Source organism: Moschus berezovskii, chromosome X, assembly GCF_049115385.1.
Source record: "Moschus berezovskii isolate FMDL1 chromosome X, NW_MosBer_1.0, whole genome shotgun sequence".
Taxonomy (NCBI): domain Eukaryota; kingdom Metazoa; phylum Chordata; class Mammalia; order Artiodactyla; family Moschidae; genus Moschus; species Moschus berezovskii.
Genome location: NC_142488.1, coordinates 66,674,842 through 66,698,609, shown reverse-complemented (window position 1 = coordinate 66,698,609; position 23,768 = coordinate 66,674,842). Strand labels below are relative to the sequence as shown.

Here is a 23,768-nt window from a genome sequence, read left to right as displayed (position 1 = left end):
CTGTGATTCATGGGGTTGGAAAGAGTCGGACACGACTGAGCAAATGAACTGCACCGAACTGAATAATGAGAAAAGAGAAACAGAAATTAAGGAAAGAATTCCATTCACCGTTGCAACGAAAAGTATAAAATACTTAGGAATATATCTACCTAAAGAAACAAAAGACCTATATATAGAAAACTATAAAGCACTGGTGAAAGAAATCAGAGAGGACACTAATAGATGGAGAAATACACTGTGTTCATGGATTGGAAGAATAAATATTGTGAAAATGAATATATTACCCAAAGTAATTGATAAGTTCAATGCAATCCATCTGAAGCCACCAACGGTATTATTCACACAGCTATAACAAATAATTTCACAATTTGTATGGAAATACAAAATACCTCGAATAGCCAAAGCAATCTTGATAAAGAAGAATGGAACTGGATGAATCAACCTGCCAGATATCAGGTTCTACTACAAAGCCACAGTCATCAAGACAGTATGGTACTGGCATAAAGACAGAAATATAGATCAATGGAACAAAATAGAAAGCCCAGAGATAAATCCATGCACCTATGGACACCTTATCTTCGACAAGGGAGGCAATAATATGCAATGGAGAAAAGACAATCTCTTTAACAAAGGTGCTGGGAAAACTGGTCAACCACTTGTAAAAGAATGAAACTAGAACACTACCTAACACCATACACCAAAATAAACTCAAAATGGATTAAAGATTTAAATGTAAGACCAGAAACTATAAAACTCCTAGAGGGGAACATAGGCAAAACACTCTGTGACATAAATCACAGCAGGATCCTCCATGACCCACCTCCCAGAGTACTGGAAATAAAAGCAAAAATAAACAAATGGGACCCAATTCAAATTAAAAGCTTCTGCACAGCAAAGGAAACTATAAACAGGGTGAAAAGACAGCCTTCAGAATGGGAGAAAATAATAGCAAATGAAACAACTGACAAAGGATTATTCTCAAAAATATACAAGCAACCCCTGCAGCTCAATTCCAGAAAAATAAATGACCCAATCAAAAAATGGGCCAAAGAACTAAATAGACATTTCTCCACAGAAGACATACAGATGGCTTACAAACACATGAAGAGATGCTCAACATCACTCATAATCAGAGAAATGCAAATCAAAACCACAATGAGGTACTATTTCACGCCAGTCATAATGGCTGCTATCCAAAGGTCTACATGCAATAAATGCTGGAGAGGGTGTGGAGAAAAGGGAACCCTCCTACACTGTTGGTGGGAATTCAAACTAGTACAACCACTATGGAGAACAGTGTGGAGATTCCTTAAAAAAGTGGAAATAGAACTGCCATACGACCCAGCAATCCCACACCTGGGCATACACACCGAGGAAACCAGAATTGAAAGAGACGCATGTACTCCAATGTTCATCACAGCACTGTTTATAATAGCTAGGACATGGAAGCAATCTAGATGTCTATCTGCAAACGAATGGATAAGAAAGCTGTGGTATATATACACAATGGAGTATTACTGAGCCATTAAAAATAATACATTTGAATCAGTTCTAATGAAGTGGATGAAACTGGAGTCTATTATACAGAGTGAAGTAAGCCAAAAAGAAAAACACCAATACAGTATACTAATGCATATATATGGAATTTAGAAAGATGATAACGATAACCCTGTATATGAGACAGCAAACGAGACAAAAACGAGAACAGTCTTAGGGACTCTGTGGGAGAGGGTGAGGGTGGGATGATTTGGGAGAATGGCATTGAAACATGTATATTATCATATGTGAAATGAATCGCCACTTCGGGTTCGATGCATGATACAGGATGCTCGGGCCTGGTGTACTGGGATGAACCAGAGGGATCGGATCGGGAAGGACGTGAGAGGGGTGTTTAAGATGGGGAACAAATGTACACCTGAGGCAGATTCATGTTAATGTATGGCAAAACCAACCAATATAATATTGTCAAGTAATTAGCCTCCAATTAAAAAAGTAACTAGAATAATAAATAAAATAAATTTTTTAAAAAAGCAAAAAAAAACTTAAAAATTAACAAAATTTAAGAAATTAAAAAATGATAATTGTAAAATGAATCTACAAATTTCTGTGGAGGTGTTGAGGGCAGTGTTGGGTCAGTTCAGTTTCAGATAGTTCCTTGTTCCAGCTTATACTTCTCAAGGGTCCATAGGCTCTTTCCAATGTAGTCAGCGCTAACTATAGGGTTTTAATCTGTTGCACCTGTCACTTCCAGAGCAGTTCCCTCTTCTTTGTTTATTTTGGCTTCCTCTGTTAGTCTCTTCAGTGTCTAATTTCCATCCTGACACAATGGGGCGATGGTGGTCACTTATTTAGGCTATCTTGTTCAGTTGTGCTGTGGGGAGGGAGGAACACTGCAAAGAAATATCACTGGCATGTGTGGGGAGTGCTCGCAGTGTCTGTGCTACACTGGGTTTGCCCCCACTCATGGTGTGTGTGCTTTCCTGGTCTACACTGCTCAAGCTCCAGGTTGCTCTGCAGGGGCTCTGTCTAAAGTGGACCCTGCGTTGTGTGCACTTCCCAGGTCTAAGCCACTCAAATTCAGGTTCTCAGGTACTCCGCAAATGCATAAACTTTGTTGGGCCTGCGTTTTGTGCCCTTCCCAGGTCCAAGGAGCTCAGGCAACCAGGTGTTTGGCGAGCGCACTCTCCCAGCTTGGCGGTGAGTTTTATCACCTCCCTAGTCCCAGCCTCTCAGTTTCCTGGGTGCGCCACAAGAGCACCGTCTCAGGTATGCTGTATGTCTCCTCTGAGGAGATGATCTCTGACTGTGACCCTCCTGGTGTATGACAACTGTCCAGGATCCCAGGAAGGCTTGATTAGTAACTGGGAGCCTCCTTACAGTTTGGTAGAGGATACCATCTCTGGGGTCAAGATTACCCCTTGCCTTCCGGCTCTGGCTGTCGCCTTCCTGCCTCTCTGCCTCTGGTGGGAAGAGGGCCTGGTCAGCAGCTGGCTAGCTCTTGTCTGGTGTTCACTCAAAGCTTTGTTCTGTGAGCAGGCCAGGCTGTCATGGGAAAGTTCTCTCTTTTTTTCTCTCTGGCTATCCCACAATTTGGGTTGCTATCTCATGTTAGCTCCCTCAGATTGTCCTCAGGGCATTCAGGCCAAGTCCCCACCATAAGCATTCATTCCATGCCTCCCTGTTCAGACCCCACTTGCTGCTGGCGAACTCAAGCGTCCGGGCTACCTCTCCACTGGAAGTGGCGGCTAGGTGCATAATCTGTGGGTTCTTTTTTTTTTTTTTTCCTCCTGGTTATGTTGCTTTCCGAGATTCCAAAACTTCCCACAGACCCACTGGTGAGAGGGTTTCCTGGTGTTTGTAATCTTCTCCTCCTTCATGACTCCCTACCTGGGACAGGTCTCTGTCCCTAACTCTTTTGTCTCTCTTTTTATATTTTGTCCTGCTTCCTTTTGAAGAGAATGGGCTGCCTTTCTGGGTGCCTGGTGTCCTCCGCCAGCATTCAGAAGTTGTTTTGTGGAATTTGCTCAGTGCTGAATGTTCTTTCAATGATTTTTTGGGGGAGAAATTGGTCTCCCTGTCCTATTCCTCCACCATCTTCTGCACTCCCCCTAAAAGTCTATTCTTTATGTCTGTGTCTCTTCTTTTGCCCTGGTTGATTCTATCCTCAGCCATTGTGAGCCGAGTGACCTCCAGTCCCTTGCCTTCAGGCCTGAGAGTCTTTGGGCAGACCAAATGGAACATTTATGTACAAGGTTGCTGATATAAATCAAGTAGGGGAAAAAATTCATTTTGGTGTGGTCATCGTATCAACTCTTAGTATTTCAGTTCAGCGTGACCACATATATAAATCTCCTTTAAGGAACCAGAAAAGGGATATATGAAATAACATTTCTAAGAGGCATGGTCACTTGCTTTTATTAATAATTACTACTTGCAAAGCCTGGAAGTGCTTAAGATGTTCATATTTTTTGAACGATTGACTGGCTCCTTTATTTATACATATAAGAAAAAAAGCCAAGTGGGGAGAGGAAATCGTCTGTTGCTGCAGAAACGTGAAAGTCACATTTTTGGCACTGTTCCTTGGTTGATGTCATTCTGGGGAATGTGCTAAAGGCCATGATTTTCCAGAGGGAACTGATATTCTTTTCATAGAAGGCTGTTTGTGGGCACTTATTGCCCTCTCTGAAGTCAGGCCAAAACCAAGTCAGGCCTTTTTCTGCCATGTTTGGCAGTACTAAGTCAGGCCCACTTTGAAACAAAAGTCCAAATTCTTTGCTGGTCACTGCCCAGCCACTCCCTGAACCTTCTTATACCTTCTGACTATTCATTTTAGGGGCCTCATAGCTGCTTGGACTTTGTTCAGGATGCTGGTAAGGTTGATTTTCCCCTGCTGTGTGAAAGCACTAAGGGCTGCCAGGGGTGTGTGTGTATATAAGGGCCGTCCCTGAGCTGACTCCTAAGGTAGATCACAATGCCGCAGGTGGAGTGTTGGTTTGGGACTTGAACCCGGCTGTTTTCATTCCCTCTTACCTCCTAAATGGTCTCAAAGCAAGATGGGTTTACAGACGCTACCCCTTCCTTCCTTGCTGAACCTGGTCTTCATCGTCTTATATGAAGCTACCCAGAGACCCTTTAGAAACTACTTGTCATGGTCTAGAAGACTTTACTTGGGTCCATCTATCATCAAAGAAAGATTTTTGCATTACAAAATTGGCTAGGAGTTTATTGTGAGCCACACAAGGTCAGATCTTAGTTCTTACTATTTCTATCACCCCCTTAGCATATAGGCAGTCATTTGAACTTCAGGATCATTCCCACCTTCTTACCCATGTTCCTACCTTAATGAAAACCTGTTTTACTATATGCCTTGCACAAAACTACTCATACCTGGCTCACTTTTGAGTCTCATCTGGTTCAGGCCCCTCTGCTTAGCTGTTAAGGTCCTCTAACATTTAACTCCAACTTTTATTTCCTGTCCTCCAGCACTCATTCTTTACAATATTTGTAGCCATTTATTCCTTTGACAATGAAAAGCTAATTAAGAAAAATTAATGCTCTAATGGAGCCATTAAAACAAAGCACAGGGATGGCCCAAAACAACTGAGATCAGTTCTGTTCCAGGAAGTCAGAAAGAGAGTCTCACAAATGAGATGATACTTAAAGCTGGGTCTCTAACATTCAGAAAGAGCTCACCAAGAAAACATACTTCAGTGAGAAGTGAAAGAACAGTTTTCCAGGAGTCTGTGGGTCCCTGATCCTTTTCTTGGAAGTGGCAGCTAGAGTTTTTCGCATAGCCTTATCCTTGCACCTTCCTATAAGCTTCCTTGGAGCCAAGGAATTATATTTTATAGAGTATCAACAGTAGGGTATAGGTTCTTAGGTAATGTCTAGCTCAATTAATTTATTTTACTGATGAGGAATCTTAAAACAAAAAAAGGTAAAGGTTAGTTACCTTTTAACACACAGCTAGTTAGTGGCAGAGGTAGAACTAGAGGTAGAAGGACTCCTGGACTCTCATTACAGGGCTCTTTCCACTAGATTGCTTTGTGGCATTAGCAAGTCCCAGTTGCCCCTTTGATCTCCCCCTCTGAGAGCTCACATCAGCCTCAGTTCACTCAAGGCTGGTTACTTTTCAAGACCAGACAGAAATGTTTGTTGACACTAACTCCTTATATACCTTCAGGAAAACTACATTCCTTCTTTTGACCTTAGTCTTTAGTTTCCTCATCTAAACATGGATGATGGTTAACATAGATTTCTATAGCTCAGCCTTATTTAGAGCAGCACAGAGCCAGTAGTTTGTACAGGAGCTTGACTTTTTTTGTGTATTTGCTGGAGTGGAATATAGGGATCTGAATGGAGCTGAATGAAAGGAGTGAAAAAATGTAGTGGGGACTGAGACACTGAAGGTTTCCCACTGGCTTAAAAACAGATACATAATCCAAGTGTAGTTCTCTTATTTTTAATGTTGTAAATGTGAGGCCCAAGTTGGAGTAGGGGAAGTTCTCATAGGAATAAATGAGGATATGGGCCTGGAATCCAAGTCTTCTGACTCCAGATACAATACTTTCTACCAGCCCATACTGCCCCTTATTATGCCCTGTCCAGTGAAGGATTTCCCTGGTGGCTTAAACAGTAAAGAATCTGCCCACAATACAAGAGACTCAGGTTCAATCCCAGGGTCAGAAAGATTCCCTGGAGAAAGGAATGACAATCTACTCCAGTATTCTTGCCTGGAGAATTCCACGGACAGAGGAGCCTGGCAGGCTACAGTTCATGGGGTTGCAGAGTAGGACATGACTGATCAACTAACAAGAACTCGGGCGTCTGTTAGGGTTTAGTTTCAATGTGTACAGACTGTTCACAGCTGGTCATTGTGAAGGGAGGTTGTTCAGAGCTTTGAAGTTGGGGAATGGTGTACTTACCTCTTCAGACCCCATTTGGGGGTTTTGAAGACTTCATTGGACTTAAACCCCAAGATGTATGGGGTTCAGGACTTGGTTATTCCTTTTTTCCTCTCTTCTAATTGCTTCCTGTTTGTACTGTCTCTCCTCTCATCTCCTTTAGTTTCCATATGACTACACTCTTCTAGTCATAAACAGAAATTATCAATCACTGGGTTAGTTTACCTCTATTTTCCCACTATCCCTCAAAGGAGCAGAATATCCCACAAAACACTTTTGCCTTTGCTTTTAATTTCATGTTGCTTAAGGTTAATTGATTTTGTGCTCTCCTAGAATGCTCTGGTAGAAAAAGGAGACAAACTGAAGCTTCTTCCTTTATGGAAAAGAACTTGACTTATACAGGTAATGTCTCACTCATCACAATATTTCCCAGCACTTTTATTTTTCGGATTGTTTCCAGTGGTCTTCAAGCCATTAGTGCTTTTTCCTGGTAGGTGAAGCATGTGCATCTGCTTTTGCTTTTTTTTTTTTTTTTTGAAGATGGGGGAGATCAGGAGTTTAGTTCGGAACATGTTGAGTTTGAGAGGTCTATTTTGATATCTGAGTAGATATGTTGAATAGGCAAATGGATTTATGAGTCTGGAATTTGATAAACACTTTTGGTTGGAGATATAATTTAGGAGTCATTGGTAAACAGGTGACATTTTAAGCCATCAGAACTGATGAGATAAATTAGGGAGAGAAATGTAGAGAGAAAAAGGGCTCCATGAAAGTTCTCAGCCCATTGTTTATCAAGGAACTGGGAAGCAGTGGAAGCTAATCCTCTTGGAGGAAGTAGTTTTTATTTTCCCCAAATTGGTAATATTTGATTTCTAAGTGTGGTGCCATAGAAACAGTGAGGCCACTGGTTTAATGTATACCTTGGGTAAGTAACCCACATGTTCTGGATCTCAGTTTTCTCACCTGTATAACGAGAGGGTTAAATGCAATGATCTGATGTTTTAGAATGGTTTATCATTTCTAGTAATCGAATTGGCAAAGGACTGTCAACATGTACTATCTGTTGATGTGACAAGCAAATGAAGGAACTGTGTAAAATGACAAATTCTATGCAAATGATGTCTGTCATTGTAATTATTATGTCCTCCATATTTATTTATTTTTGGCTGCGCTAGGTCTTCATTGCTGTGAACAGGCTTCCTCTAGTTGTGGTGAGCAGGAGATACTCTATAGTTGCCATCCAGGGGTTTCTTGTGGTGGTGGCTTCTTTTGTAGTGGAGCAAGGACTCTAGGCTGCTTGGGCTCAGTAGTTGCAACACATGGGCTTAATAGTTGTGGTTCCTAGGCTCTAGAGTGTGGTCTGTGTTGGGGTGCATGGGCTTAGTTGCCCCACGGCATGTGGAATCTTCCCAGACCAGGAATCAAATCCATGACCTTTGCATTGGCAGGCAGATCCTTAACAAATGGACCACCAGGGAAGTCTGTTACATTCTCTCTCATCTGTGAGATGTTGATGTGTAAAGGGACTTCCAAGACTTAACTAAAATTAAAAGCTTCTGCACAGCAAAGGAAACTATAACCAAGGTGAAAAGACAGCCTTCAGAATGGGAGAAAATAATATTAAATGAAGCAACGGACAAAGAATTAATCTCAAAAATATACAAGCAACTTCTGCAACTCAATTCCAGAAAAATAAACGACCCAATCAAAAAAAGGGCCAAAGAATGAAACAGACATTTCTCCAAAGAAGACATACAGATGGCCAACTAACTTATGAAAAGATGCTCAACATCACTCATTATCAGAGAATTGCAAATCAAAACCACAATGAGGTACCATTTCACGCCAGTCAGAATGGCTGCTTTCCAAAAGTCCACAAGCAATAAATGCTGGAAAGGGTGTGGAGAAAAGGGATCCCTCTTACACTGTTGGTGGGAATGCAAACTAGTACAGCCACTATGGAGAACAGTGTGGAGATTCCTTAAAAACTGGAAATAGAACTGCCATATGACCCAGCAATCCCACTGCTGGTCATAAACACCGAGGAAACCAGAATTGAAAGAAACACATGTACTCCAATGTTCATTGCAGCACTGTTTATAATAGCCAGGACATGGAAGCAACCTAGATGCCCATCTGCAGACAAATGGATAAGAAAGCTGTGGTACAGTTACACAAGGGACTATTACTCAGCAATTAAAAAGTATACATTTGAATCAGTTCTAATGAGGTGGATGAAACTGGAGCCTATTATACAGAGTGAAGTAAGCCAGAAAGAAAAACACCAATACAGTATACTAATGCATATATATGGAATATAGAAGGATGGTAATGACAACCCTGTATACAAGACAGCAAAAGAGACACAGATGTATAGAACAGTCTTTGGGACTCTGTGGGAGAGGGTGAGGGTGGGATGACTTGGGAGAATGGCATTTAAACATGTATATTATCATATGTGAAATGAATCGCCAGTACAGATTCGATGCATGATACATGATGCTCGGGGCTGGTGTACTGGAATGACCCAGAGGGGTGAGATGGGGAGGGAGGTGGGAGGGGAGTTCAAGATGGGGAACACATGTACACCCATGGTGGATTCATGTCAATGTATGGCAAAACCAATACAATATTGTAAAGTAATTAGCCTCCAATTAAAATAAGTAAATAAAATAAAATAGTAATTAGAAAAACCAACAGGGAGAGGGAACAAGATGGCGGAGGAGTAGGACGGCGAGACCACTTTCTCCCCCACAAATTCATCAAAAGAACATTTGAACGCTGAGTAAATTCCACAAAACAACTTCTGAATGCCAGCAGAGGACATCAGGCATCCAGAAAAGCAGCCCATTGTCTTTGAAAGGGGGTAGGAAAAAACATAAAAGATAAAAAGAGAGACAAAAGAGGTAGGGACAGAGCTCCGTCCTGGGAAGGGAGGCTTAAAAAAGAGAGAAGTTTCCAAACACCAGGAAACACTCTCACTGGAGAGTCTTGGAACCTCAGAGGGCCACATTACCGAGAGGAAAAAAAAAGAAATAATTAAAACACACAGATTACCCGCCAAACGTTAACTCCCAGTGGAGAAGCAGTGCAGAAGCCCGCATCTGCCATTAGCAAGCGGGGGCTGGGCAGGGAGGAGCTGGCTGAACTGCTTAGAGAAAGGACAGGGCCTGAATGCCGCGAGAGCAATCTGAGAGAACTAACTGGGGATAGCAAAGCAGACTGTGGAAAAGCTACCCCGTGAAAAGGCGAAAAGCCCTAACCTAAGACTCCGCCAGCCCCGCTCACACAACAAAGGACTGAGCAGAGCTAGCCAGCTGCGGACGGCCCATCCCCCACCGAGACAGGCTGGGGAGGGCAGCCAGAGCCGGAAGGGGGCAACTGTGGCCCCAGAGAGGCATCCGATAACAAACCGCAGGCAGGCATCGTTGCTAACCAAGACTTCATGGGTTTCTGACCAGTCAACATCTGCCTGAGAAGGTGCGCCGGCTGTACACCCAGAAAACCGAGTGGGAGGGACTGGGGAGGCGATAAGTCGCAGCGACTGCACTCGCCAAACACCTGGACACCTGAGCTACTCGGACCAGTGAAGGCACAAAACGCAGGCCCAACCAAGTCTGTGCCTTTGTGGAGTACCCGAATACCTGAACCTGAGCCGCTCAGCCCTGGGAAGTGCAAACAACCCAGCGCCGGCCTCGGACAGTTCCCAGCAGAGCAACCTAGAGCCTGTGCAGTGTCGACTGGGACAGCACATGAGCCGAGAGTGGGGGCAAGCACAGTGTGGCCAAGACGCTGCGAGCACTCCCCACAGACGCCAGAGATATTTGTCTGCAGTGTTCCTCCCTTCCCAGAACAGGACTGAACAAGTGAGCCTTAAAAAGTGTCCACCACTGGCCCCTAGTGTAAGGGCGGAAATTAGACGCTGAAGAGACCAGCAAACAGGACCTAAAACAGAGGGAACTACCTTGGAAATGACAGATAGAGAAGTCTAGAGGCTACTCCAAGAATAAGACCGAAAACCAGAGGCAAGAGGCTTAAGCCCGAATCCTGAGAACACCAGAGAACTCCTGACTCCAGGGAACATTAACCGATAGGAGCTCATCAAACGCCTCCATACCTACACTGAAACCAAGCACCACCCAAGGGTCAACAAGTTCCATAGCAAGACATACCATGCAAATTCTCCAGCAACACAGGAACATAGCCCTGAGCTTCAATATACAGGCTGAGAAAGTCACTCCAAACCCACTGACATCTCATAACTCATTAATGGACACTTTATTGCACTCCAGAGAAAAGAAGTCCAGCTCCACCCACCAGAACACTGACACAAGCTTCCCTAACCAGGGAACCTTGAAAAGCCACCCATCTAACCCCACCCACAGCGAGGAAACTACATAATAAAGAGAATTCCACAAACTGCCAGAAGACGGAAAGGCCACCCCCAAACACAGCAATATAAGCAAGATGAAGAGGCAGAGAAATACCCAGCAAATAAAGGAACAGGATAAATGCCCACCAACACAAAAAAGAGGAAGATATAGGGAATGTACCTGATAAAGAATTTCGAATTTTGATGTTGAAAATGATTCAAAATCTTGAAAGCAAAATAGAGTTACAGATAAATAACCTGGAGAAAAGGATTGAGAAGATTCAAGAAAGGTTTAATAAGGATTTACAGGAAATAAAAAAGAGTCAATATAGAATGAATAATGAAATAGATGAGATCAGAAACACTCTGGAGGGAACAAACAGTAGAATAACAGAGGCAGAAGACAAGATAAGCGAGCTAGAAGATAGAGTTGTAGAAATAAATGAAACAGAGAGGAAAAAAGAAAAACGAATTAAAAGAAATGAGGACAATATTAGAGACCTCTGGGACAATGTTAAACGCCCCAACATTCGAATCATAGGAGTCCCAGAAGAAGAAGACTAAAAGAAAGACCATGAGAAAATACTTGAGGAGATAAGAGTTGAAAACTTCCCTAAAAAGGGGAAGGAAATAATCACCCAAGTCCAAGAAACCAAGAGAGTCCCCAACAGGATAAACCCAAGGCAAAATACTCCAAGACATGTATTAGTCAAATTAACAAAGATCAAACACAAAGAACCAATATTAAAAGCAGCAAGGCAAATGCAACAAGTAACACACAAGGGGATTCCCATAAGGATAACAGCTGATCTTTCAACAGAAACTCTTCAGGCCAGGAGGGAATGGCAAGACATACTTAAAGTGATGAAAGAAAATAACCTACAGCCCAGAATACTGTACGCAACAAGGATCTCATTCAAGTATGAAGGAGAAATCAAAAGCTTTACAGACAAGCAAAAGCTGAGAGAATTCAGCATCACCAAACCAGCTCTCCAACAAATGCTAAAGGATCTTCTCTAGACAGGAAACACAGAAAGGGTATATAAACTCGAACCCAAAACAATAAAGAAAATGGCAACGGGATTACACTTATCAATAATTACCTTAAACGTAAATGGGTTGAATGCCCCAACCAAAAGACAAAGGCTGGTTGAATGGATACCAAAAAAAGACCTCCTTATATGTTGTCTACAAGAGACCCGCCTCACAACGAGGGACATATACAGACTGAAAGTGAAGGGCTGGAAAAAGATATCCCACCCAAACAGGGACCAAAAGAAAGCAGGAGTAGCAATACTCATATCAGATAAAATAGACTTTAAAGCAAAGGCTGTGAAAAGAGACAAATGAATGAAACTACATAATGATCAATGGATCAATCCAAGAAGAAGATATAACAATTATAAATATTTATGCACCCAACATAGGAGCACCGCAGTATGTAAGACAATTACTAACAAGTATGAAAGGGGAAATTAACAACAACACAATAATAGTGGGAGACTTTAATACCCCACTGACACCTATGGACAGATCAGCTAAACAGAAAAATAACAAGGAAACACAAACTTTAAATGATAAAATAGACCAGTTAGACCCAATAGTTATCTATAAGACATTTCACCCCAAAACAATGAATTTCTATTAAAAATGCCAACATATGGAGGCTGAACAACATGCTGCTGAATAACGAAAAAATCATAGAAGAAATCAAAAGAGAAAACAAAATATGCATAAAAATGAATGAAAATTAAAACATGGCAACCCACAACCTCTGGGACACTGTAAAAGCAGTGCTAAGGGGAAGGTTCATAGCAATACAGGCACACCTCAAGAAACAGGAAAATAGTCAACTAAATAACCTAACTCTACACCTAAAGAATCTAGAAAAGGAAGAAATGAAGAACCCCAGGATTAGTAGAAGGAAAGAAATCGTAAAAATTAGGGCAGAAACCAATGCAAAAGAAACAAAAGAGACCATAGCAAAAATCAACAAAGCCAAAAGCTGGTTCTTTGAGAGGGTAAATAAAACTGATGAACCACTAGCCAGACTCATGAAGAAACAAAGGGAGAAGAACCAAATCAATAAAATTAGAAATGAAAATGGAGAGATCACAACAGACAACACAGAAATACAAAGGATCATTAGAGAATACTATCAGCAATTATATGGCAATAAAATGGACAACTTGGAAGAAATGGACAAATTCTTAGAAAAGTACAACTTTCCAAAACTGAACCAGGAAGAAATAGAAAATCTTAATAGTCCCATCACAAGCACAGAAATAGAAGCTGTAATCAGAAATCTTCCAGCAAACAAAAGCCCAGGTCCAGATGACTTCACAACTGAATTCTACCAAAAATTTAGAGAAGAGCTAACACCTATTCTACTCAAACTCTTCCAGAAAATTGCTGAGGAAGAGAAACTTCCAAACTCATTCTATGAGGCCACCATCACCTTAATCCCAAAACCTGGTAAAGATCCCACAAAAAAAGAAAACAACAGGCCAATATCACTGATGAACATAGATGCAAAAATCCTTAACAAAATTCTAGCAATCAGAATCCAACAACACATTAAGAAGATCATACATCATGACCAAGTGGGCTTTATCCCAGGAATGAAAGGATTCTTCAATATCCACAAATCAATCAACGTAATACATCACATTAACAAACTGAAAGATAAAAATCATGATTATCTCAATAGATGCAGAGAAAGCCTTCGACAAATTTCAACATCAATTTATGGTAAAAACCCTCCAGAAAGTGGGAATAGAAGGAACATACCTCAACATAATAAAAGCTATATATGACAAACCCACAGCAAACATTATCCTCAATGGTGAAAAACTGAAAGTGTTTCCCCTAAACTCAGGAAGAAGACATGGGTGCCCACTCTCACCACGACTATTCAACATAGTTGTGGAAGTTTTGGCCACAGCAATCAGAGCAGAAAAAGACATAAAAGGAATCCAAATTGGAAAAGAAGTAAAACTTTCACTGTTCACTGATGACATGATCCTCTACACAGAAAACCCTAAAGACTCTACCAGAAAACTACTAGAGCTAATCAATGAATACAGTAAAGTTGCAGGATATAAAATCAACACATAGAAATCCCTTGCATTCCTATACACTAATAATGAGAAAATAGAAAGAAATTAAGGAAACTATTCCATTAACTGTTGCAATGAAAAGAATTAAATACTTAGGAATATATCTACCTAAGGAAACAAAAGACCTGTACATAGAAAACTATAAAACACTGGTGAAAGTAATCAAAGAGGACACTAATAGATGGAGAAATATACCGTGTTCGTGGACTGGAAGAAAAAATATTGTGAAAATGAGTATACTACCCAAAGTAATTTATACATTCAATGCAATCCCTATCAAGCTACCAATGATATTTTTCACTGAGCTAGAACAAATAATCTCACAAATTGTATGGAAATACAAAAATCCTCGAATAGCCAAAGCAATCTTGAGGAAGAATGGAACTGGGGGAATCAACCTGCCGGACTTCAGGCTCTACTACAAAGCCACAGTCATCAAGAGAGTATAGTACTGGCATAAAGACAGAAATATAGATCAATGGAACAAAATAGAAAGCCCAGAGATAAATCCACGCAACTATGGACACCTTATCTTTGACAAAGGAGGCAAGAATATAAAATGGAGAAAAGACAGTCTCTTTAACAAGTGGTGCTGGGAAAAAAGGTCAGCCACTTGTAAAAGAATGAAACTAGAATACTCCCTAACACCATATACAAAAATAAACTCAAAATGGATTAAAGATCTAAATGTACCACCAGAAACTATAAAACTCCTAGAGGAGAACATAGGCAAAACACTCTCCGACATAAATCACAGCAGGATCCTCCATGACCTACCTCCCAGAATATTGTAAATAAAAGCAAAAATAAACAAATGGGACCTAATTAAAATTAAAAGCTTCTGCACAGCAAAGGAAACTATAAGCAAGGTGAAAAGACGGCCTTCAGAATGGCAAATGAAACAACTGACAAACAATTAATCTCCAAAATATGCAAGCAGCTCCTGCAGCTCAATTCCAGAAAAATAAAGGACACAATAAAAAAATGGGCCAAAGAACTAAACAGACATTTCTCCAAAGAAGACATACAGATGGCTACAAACACATGAAAAATTGCTCAACATCCTTCATAATCAGAGAAATGCAAATCAAAACCACAATAAGATACCATTTCACATCAGTCAGAATGGCTTCTATCCAAAAGTCTACATGCAATAAATGCTGTAGAGGGTGTGGAGAAAAGGGAACCCTCTTACACTGTTGGTGGGAATGCAAACTCATACCGCCACTATGGAGAACAGTGTGGAGATTCCTTAAAAAACTGGAAATAGAACTGCCATATGATCCAGCAATCGCACTCCTGGGCATACACACCGAGGAAACCAGAATTGAAAGAAACACATGTACTCCAATGTTCATTGCAGCACTGTTTATAATAGCCAGGACATGGATACAACCTAGATGTCCATCTGCAGACCAATGGATAAAAAAAGCTGTGGTACATATACACAATGGAGTATTACTCAGCAATTAAAAAAATATATTTGCATCAGTTCTTTTGAGTTGGATTCAATTGGAGCCTATTATACAGAGTGAAGTAAGCCTGAAAGGAAAACACCAATACGATATACTAATGCATATATATGAAATTTAGAAAGATGCAAATGATATCCCTGTATACGAGACAGCAAAAGAGACACAGATGTATAGAACAGTCTTTGGGACTCTGTGGGAGAGGGTGAGGGTGGGATGGTTTGGGAGAATGGCATTGAAACATGTATATTATCATATGTGAAACGAATCGCCAGTTCAGGGTCGATGCATGTTACAGGATGCTTGGGGCTGGTATTCAGGGATGACCCAGAGGGAGGATAAGGGGAGGAGGGAGGTGGGAGGGGGGTTCGGGAGGGGGAACTCATGTACACCCGGGGTGAATTCGTGTCAATGTATGGCAAAACCAACCAATATAATATTGTAAAATAATTAGCCTCCAATAAAAAAAATAAAATAAAAGGAATGTATTTGAATCAGTTCTAATGAGGTGGATGAAACTGGAGCCTATTATACAGAGTGAAGTAAGCCAGAAAGTAAAACACCAATGCATTATAATAACACATATATATGGAATTTAGAAAGATGGTAATGATAACCCTGTATACCAGGCAGCAAAATAGACACAGGTGTATAGTACAGTCTTTTGGACTCTGTGGGAGAGGACGAGGGTGGGATGATTTGGGAGAATGGAATTGAAACATGTATATTATCACATGTGAAACGAATCACTAGTCCATGTTCGACGCACGATACAGGATGTTCGGGGCTGGTGCACAGGAATGACCCAGAGGGGGGATAAGGGGAGGAGTGAGGTGGGAGGGGGGTTCAGGAAGGGGAACTCATGTACACCCAGGGTGGATTCATGTCAATGTATGGCAAAACCAACCAATATAATATTGTAAAATAATTAGCCTCCAATAAAAAAAAAAAAAGAAAGAAAAACAAACAAAAAAAATGAACTAAAATGTCAGTGGTTTTTCATTTTCTATTGTAAAAAAAAAGGGGGGGGTGGCTTCCCAGGTGGCGCTAGTGGTAAAGAACCCACTTACCAATGAAAGAGATGCAAAAGATGCAGGTTCGTTCCCTGGTTTGGAAGATCCCCTGGAGGAGGGCATGGCAATCCATTCCAGTAGGCTAGAGGGGTCCTCAGGGCAACCATGGGGTCGCCAAAAGTCAGACACAATGGAAGTGATGGAGCATGCCCGATCTGTAAAGATCACTGACCTAGAGTGTCTGCACACCTGAAATTTCTCTTCCAGCTCTGGCTCTAAGTCATTATGTGATCTTGAATATGATCCTTTCCTTCTCCGGTCCTCAGTTTTCACATCTATAAAATGAAGGTTTTGTTTTCTGCCAGTGATTTTTAATATTTTAAAAAACAGAGAAACAGTTTTCAAGTGAAACTGACATAGCTTCTCTCATTGAAGAATAGGTTGAGTGGGGGTCAACGCTCCGCTTCACCTCAGAAGAATCTCTTGAGCCACTTCTAGAACCCTAGAACACAAAGGAGTGTAGTTTGATATTTGACTGAGTTCTCAATGCCCTTTCAATTCTGACATTCTGTAGTTTGAGGGTACCCTTGTCATTAATATAAAGTTCAGAGGTTAGTGAACTTTTTCTGTAAAGGGTCAGATAGTATTTGAGGTTTTTTGAGTCACTACAGTCTGTCTTCTCCTCTTCTACCTTCTCCTTTCTTTCCCTCCCTCTCCCCTCCACCTCCTATTTCCCCTCCCCTTCCTCCTCCTTCCTCTTTTCCTTTTCTTTCTTCTTCAAATCCATTTAAAATATAAAAGCCATTCTTAGCTCATGGACACTACAAAAACAAGCCATGGACAAAATCTAGCATGCAGGCCACAGGTTGACAACCCCTGGATAATCTATGGTGTGACTGCAGCACTGAGCCCCAGTGACCAGATGTACAATGGTAAGACTGTAGACTATCCTCCATCCCTAATAGGACATATATATATATATGTATATACCTTGCAATTTTCAGACTGTTCTTGATTGGACCTGGGGATGTTGGTGGAAGGTGTAGGTCACAAGTGGAACCTGAACCTCAGGCCCATCTGGGGCCCTACTTGAAGCAAACCAGCTCCCCTCCCCTATAATCCCCTTGGCAGAGCCAGGCCCTTCCATGTGCACACAGCCTCGGGGAAGGCAGAGCTAGTAATAGTGGCCCAAGCTGGCTTGGGGCCAAGAAGTTTGGCTATTTGTTGCAGACACAGCTGGGAGGGTGTGGGACAAAGGGGATCATACAAATATCAAAGTCCAGGCTGAGAGGAGGAGAGGCCTAATTGAGATCAGATGTCTCTATAGAGCAATAACACTGCCACCTGGTTATGAGCATCTTAGCTTTGCAGAACCCAAAGGGCTTTTCCAGACAGTATTTAATTTTATCTTCACTGCACTCTTGGGAAGAAGAAAAAAGGGAAGGTGGTTTAGCTGTGGTGATGAAGAAAGAATTCTGGCTTGGTCACTGACCTGTGAGGTAACCTTGGACAAGTCTCTTTCTTTCCCTGGGCCTCATTTTCCTCATTTGTGAAGTGGTGGGATTGGACCAAGTCAGTGATTCTTGAAGTTTGATCCCTGGATGAGCAGCAGCTGTATCACCTGGGAACTTGTTAGAAATGCCAATTCTCAGGCTCCATTCCAGACCAGAAAATCAGACAGTCTCTGGGTGGGGCCCAGAAATGTGTGTTTTAACAAGCACTGTCCCTCCAGGCAAGAATCACTGGACTGGAATCATCTAAGGACATTCCAGCTTAGATTATCTAATTGTGTAAGACAATGGATGTAAAAATACATTTTAAACTGTGTCCTGTACCTTTCAGGGATGATGGTAGTGATGATGATAAGGATGATGTTCCTGTTGACTTTATACTTCAGCAGCCAAGTTTATTCCTCAAGCCAGAACCCTATTACCCCACAGCTCATCCCCTATGGAGTTTCTCTCAAGTCCTGTAAGACAGAGATGCCCTAAGGAGCTTATACAGTGTGTGAGTAGGTAAATTAGACAAGGCAAACTGTTTCAGATGGTTGACAGAGATAGAGTCACAAAACAATTATTTTGAAGAGCCAGAGAATAGGCATAGCCAGTATTAGAGATCAGGTGTGTGTGTAGTTGGGGGAGAAATTCACTGCAATCTGGGGAGCTGTGGCATTGGAGAGAACTAGTATTAGGAGTCAGTCAGTTCAGTTCAGTTCAGTCCCTCAGTCGTGTCCGACTCTCCGCGACCCCACGAATCACAACACGCCAGGCCTCCCTGTCCATCACCAACTCCTGGAATTCACTCAAACTCATGTCCATCAAGTCGGTGATGCCATCCAGCCATCTCATTCTCTGTCGTCCCCTTCTCCTCCCGTCCCCAACCTTTCCCAGCATCAGAGTCTTTTCCAGTGAGTCAACTCGTCGCATGAGGTGACCAAAGTATTGGAGTTTCAGCTTTAGCATCAGTCCTTCCAATGAACACACAGGATTGATCTCCTTTAGAATGGACGGGTTGGATCTCCTTGCAGTCCAGGGGACTATCAAGAGTCTTCCCCAGCACCACAGTTCAAAAGCATCAATTCTTCGGCGATCAGCTTTCTTCACAGTCCAACTCTCACATCCATACATGACCACAGGAAAAACCATAGCCTTGACTAGACGGACCTTTGCTGGCAAAGTGATGTCTCTGCTTTTTAATATACTATCAAGGTTTTAGGAGTAGTGAGGTCTTAAAGAATGGGGAAGATTTAAATACTTTCCACAAAGGTGATAGAAATTTATAAGGGATTAACATGAAGGTGAGGCACACCAAAGGAAAAAAAGCATGTGACCTTAGCTTCTTATAGCATTAAAACTAGAAGGATCCTTATATTTATTCAGGATTCAAGGTGATTCCCTAGGTGCTGGATGTAACAACAGGCATTTCCTTACCATTCTGGAAAACATATTGAAAAGAAAGTGAATGTGGGTAACATTATATGGAAGACCTAAACTCTATTCTAGAATATAAAAATTAAGTCATTCACAAACATTTATATGTTAATTTAGTAACAAATTGATTTTTAACACCCTTTGTAAGTGACTCAAAACTTCAGACATTCTGGTTGAATAAATGACTCACACAATGTCACTCAGAAAGTTAATGGGACTCGAAGCCATTTCTCCTAATTTCTAGTCCAGTGTGTTGCCCTTGTAATCTGTATTTGGTCTGAAATTTCTAGAATGGAGCAGTTTGCCCAAAATCCAGAATTTAGAATGTGTATGTTTGAGGTACAGTTGGAAGGAGCTTGGGAAGTGCTATGGAGAACCTTGAATGCCAGGCTGAGGCTTCTTAAATTTTCTCCCGTAGCTAATGGGATATTGGTAAAGGTTCTGGATCTGTGGTGTGGCATAACCTACAATTTAGGGATGTTACTCAAATGATGTAGTACAGCAGTACCTTCTGGATTGCCGTGGGAGAGTAATTGAAGGAAGCAAGGCAACTTGTAGCCCCCAAAGTAGTCTGGAAATGCCACAGATCCACTGTCCTTCCCATTCCATCAGTACATTTTTATTTTTAACAGAAGAAACAATGTGCTGCAAAACATGGATTTTTCTTCTGTTATTTCAGCCATTAGTAATGGGAATATTTGGGAGCTGGAGCTTTCCTGGTCCTGTAACATAATGCTGTGGAGACCTCCTCCCTAAATTGCACTCACACCAGCCCTTACTAAAGCTCAGTGCTGTTCTCTGCACTCTGGTTTCATTTTGCACTCAGATTTCTATGTATTATAAGCCAGGGTTCCAGAGTTTAGGGAATACCTGAGGCTTTCTTTCATTCCTGTCACAATGATGTAAGGCCAGAGAAGTCACTTATACATATTTACCGTGCTAGTTGCATCACCAAGTCAGCTTCAGAGATCCTGGCTCTAAATTTCACAATTTACAGCTTTCAAAGCTCACTCATACCCATTATTTCATTTGGTTCTCATAAAACCTTGTGATGTGGGCTGGGCTTATTCTACTTATAATTTAATGGGATGAAACTGAAGACCTGAGTAGGGGAAGTAACTTGTCATGCAGCCAGTAAGTAGCACAGCTCACTTATTCTGCCTTCCAGGCAATACTATGTACTTCCACTTGTGCTGTTGGGATTGTGGTGATCATTTGAGCATTTTTAGTAAAAAACCCTAAAGAGATCAATCAGGGCCCAAGCTGTGGTATAGAAGGAAACAGAAAGTCAGGAAAACAAATTTCTCATTTCCAGTTGTGAGCCCTTCCCTCAATACCATAATCCCTCCTTTGAGTATATGAAAGACCTTGGTGGGAAAATCCATGGCTCTGCCTGCTCATAGCCCTGTATCCACCTCTGTTTGATGCCAATAGTACTCTGGGTTGGAATGTATTACATTTGCCTTCATTTTGCCATGTTTCCTTTCTGCCATTTTCTCTCCTCACCATGGGTCACTGCAACAAAGGTATGGCCAAGGGACTCCTCTTCTCTGGCCTACTGCAAGTGGTGAGGCTCACAGCACCAGATCTTCCTTGCACAGTACAAAAAGCCAATCACTAACTGAGAGACCTGGTCACCACTAAATGTAGACAGATTTTAAAATATGGATGGCACAGGGTCTTTGGCTGAAGTTGCTTTGGACCGATCTTTCTGGGAGTCTGGCTTGGCCCTCAGTGTGAGCCAAAGGCAACACCAACCAGAGTAGCATCAGCCTGGCTTTCAGAGTTTATACAATGTCATGCTGTCTAGATTTTCATCATGAATATTCCCAAGACTCAGATTCAAGGAGAAATGGGTTGATTTCAACTGGAAAATATTCCTGCCATCTCAACATTCTCTGGAATAACCTGCTTGCAGCTGTCATGAGGCGGCACCCTCCCTGTAAAGTGTGGCTTTTCCAAGGCTCAAACTCCAGGGATCTGGAGGGGAAGAAGAAGAGGGAGCCAGATTCTGTGTACCTCTGCCCCCAGCCTGGATAGTGCGTGCATTTTTGAAGCCTGAAATTTGGTTGCTGTGTGTGGGGTTGGGGGTGAGGTAGAGAGGTTCATGAAACAGCCTCCTTCAGGGTGGATCTCTACTTGCAGCTTGCTGCATTTCTTTAACTCACTGGCTTCCAATAGGAATAAGTCATTTTCTGATTGAGAGGCAGATTCCCTTGGATAGAAACTCTAGTTGGCTTGGAGGCAACAGACCTGGGTTTAGTTCTTGGGTCTGCCATCAACTTGCATTGTGACTTTATGCAATCAGTTATCACCAGTTTGTGTTTTAGCTTCTTCCATTTAAAGTGGAGCTACCAATACAAATTCTAAATATATGGAAAAAGTACAAGAGATGAATGTGCTAAGGGAGGTGAAGGAATGCTAGGAATTTGTTCATACCTCCTCCAGACCCGTGGAACTAAACTAGTTGCTCTTCTTTCCTTTCCCCCTCTCCCATGGTGTTGGTAGAATGGCAGGTTATGGGAACATCTCCAAGGCTTTAGATAGTCATAAGGCAAAGGGAAGAATGGTGTTATAAACAGTGTCATAACCCAATATGAAAGTGGGGATGCCCTAAAATCTTATCAAGGAGATGTTGACAGTCAGTTGGAAACAAAGTCCTATGATAATGGGAAACAAAATGTTGGGATAAGGGGTAACACACAGGATGCGAGGAAGATAGAGAGTTGTTGTTATTTAGTAACTAAGTCATGTCTGACTCTTTGCAACCCCATGGACTGCAGCGCACCAGGTTTCTCTGTCCTTCACTATCTTCTAGGGTTTGCTCAAATTCATGTCCATTGAGTCGGTGACCCTATCTAACCATCTGATCCTCTGCCACTCCCTCCTCCTTTGCCTTCAATGTTTCCCAAAAAGGTAGAGAATGAAAAAGACAAATTTTATTGCCTCTTACCATTATGCCATGGACTTGCACTAATGCTACTCTAGAAATTGCCTTCATTGGCCACCTGGATTGTCAGAACCTAGGCTTAGCTTTGATGTCTTTCAAGTGTATTATTTCCTTTGGATCAGAGTAGTATTTGGTTGCATATACCTGAGAGTGGGTGTCAAAGAGTAGAGAACAAACAGCTCCTGCCCTAGCATCAGGGCTTGCTTTGGGTCTACCCTGTGCTCTGGTGCTCTTATCTCTGAATTACTGGCCTCCTGAGATCTACATAGGTGCTATCCAGTATGGTAGCCACTAGCCATATGAACGTTCCTGCATTGCTTATGAGAAGGCCTGGAGAACAGTACAGATGGTTTAGGGGCAAGCATCCCAGTACTGCTATGAGACCTCAGGGTTCATATCCTCCTGAGAGTGAAGTAATATGGTTTTTCTTTACAAGGGCCATTACATGGAGCATTTTCAAAAAGAAAGAAAGAAACCTGAAAAATTTTATTGGACTAGGCATCTTATCACCTGTTGATGACTCATCTGTGCTTGCAGTGAGTCTAAACCCATGAGTTATCCTCAGTCCTCCTGTTTTATAGCTCTTTGTACCTTAGAAAAAAGCATTCACAGCCATTGTTTCATTTAAGTCTCCCTAATATGGCAGAGGAAAGTACACTAGCAGTTATTATATCTGTTTGACCCACAAACTGTGACTTAGCAATGAAGTGATGGCCAAGGGCCTCTAGTTATTAAGTGATAGTGCCAGACTGAGAATGGAAAAATCTCCAGTAACATCCTTGAGTACTTTCTTTCTATTTCCAGTCAACTGCCAAATCTGAGTGATTTCTTCCATACCTCATTCTTAATCAATCCACTTTTCTCCATCATGATTGTCACCACTGTGGCCTAAACACTTCAGTCTATCTTCCATATAGTAATCAGAGTGGTCTTTTTAACATGTTAAGCTGATTGTGCACTCTCTTGTTTAAAACTTTTTGCAATTACTCTTAGGATAAAAAACAACCTCTTGTATAATTTGGTAACACATATACTAAAATCGGAATGATACAGAGAAGTTTAGCATGGTCCCTGCATAAAGATGACACACAAATTCATGAACTGTTCCATAATTTTTAAGGCTTCCCTGTTGACTCAGACAGTAAAAAATCTGCCCACAGTGCAGGAGACCTGAATTCAATCCCTGGGTTGGGAATATCCCCTGGAGAGGAAAATGGCAACCTAATCCAATATTCTTGCCTGGAGAGTTCTGTAGACAGAGGAACTTGGTGGGCTACAGTTCATGGGGTCACAAAGACACGACTGAGTGACTAATACTTTCACTGCTGCTGCTACTGCTGCTAAGTCACTTCAGTCGTGTCCGACTCTGTGTGACCCCATAGACAGAAGCCCACCAGGCTCCCCCATCCCTGGGATTCTCCAGGCAAGAACACTGGAGTGGGTTGCCATTTCCTTCTCCAATGTGTGAAAGTGAAAAGTGAAAGTGAAGTCGCTCAGTCGTGTCCGAC

General features: G+C 41.8%; 1 non-coding gene across 1 annotated transcript; it reads left to right on the top strand.

The window, feature by feature from the left end:
* The first annotated feature begins 23,271 nt into the window (after window positions 1-23,271).
* LOC129535281 (U6 spliceosomal RNA) lies at window positions 23,272-23,376 on the top strand. The gene has a single exon (XR_008681560.1). It is a non-coding gene; the product is annotated as a U6 spliceosomal RNA (small nuclear RNA).
* The last annotated feature ends 392 nt before the right edge of the window (window positions 23,377-23,768 follow it).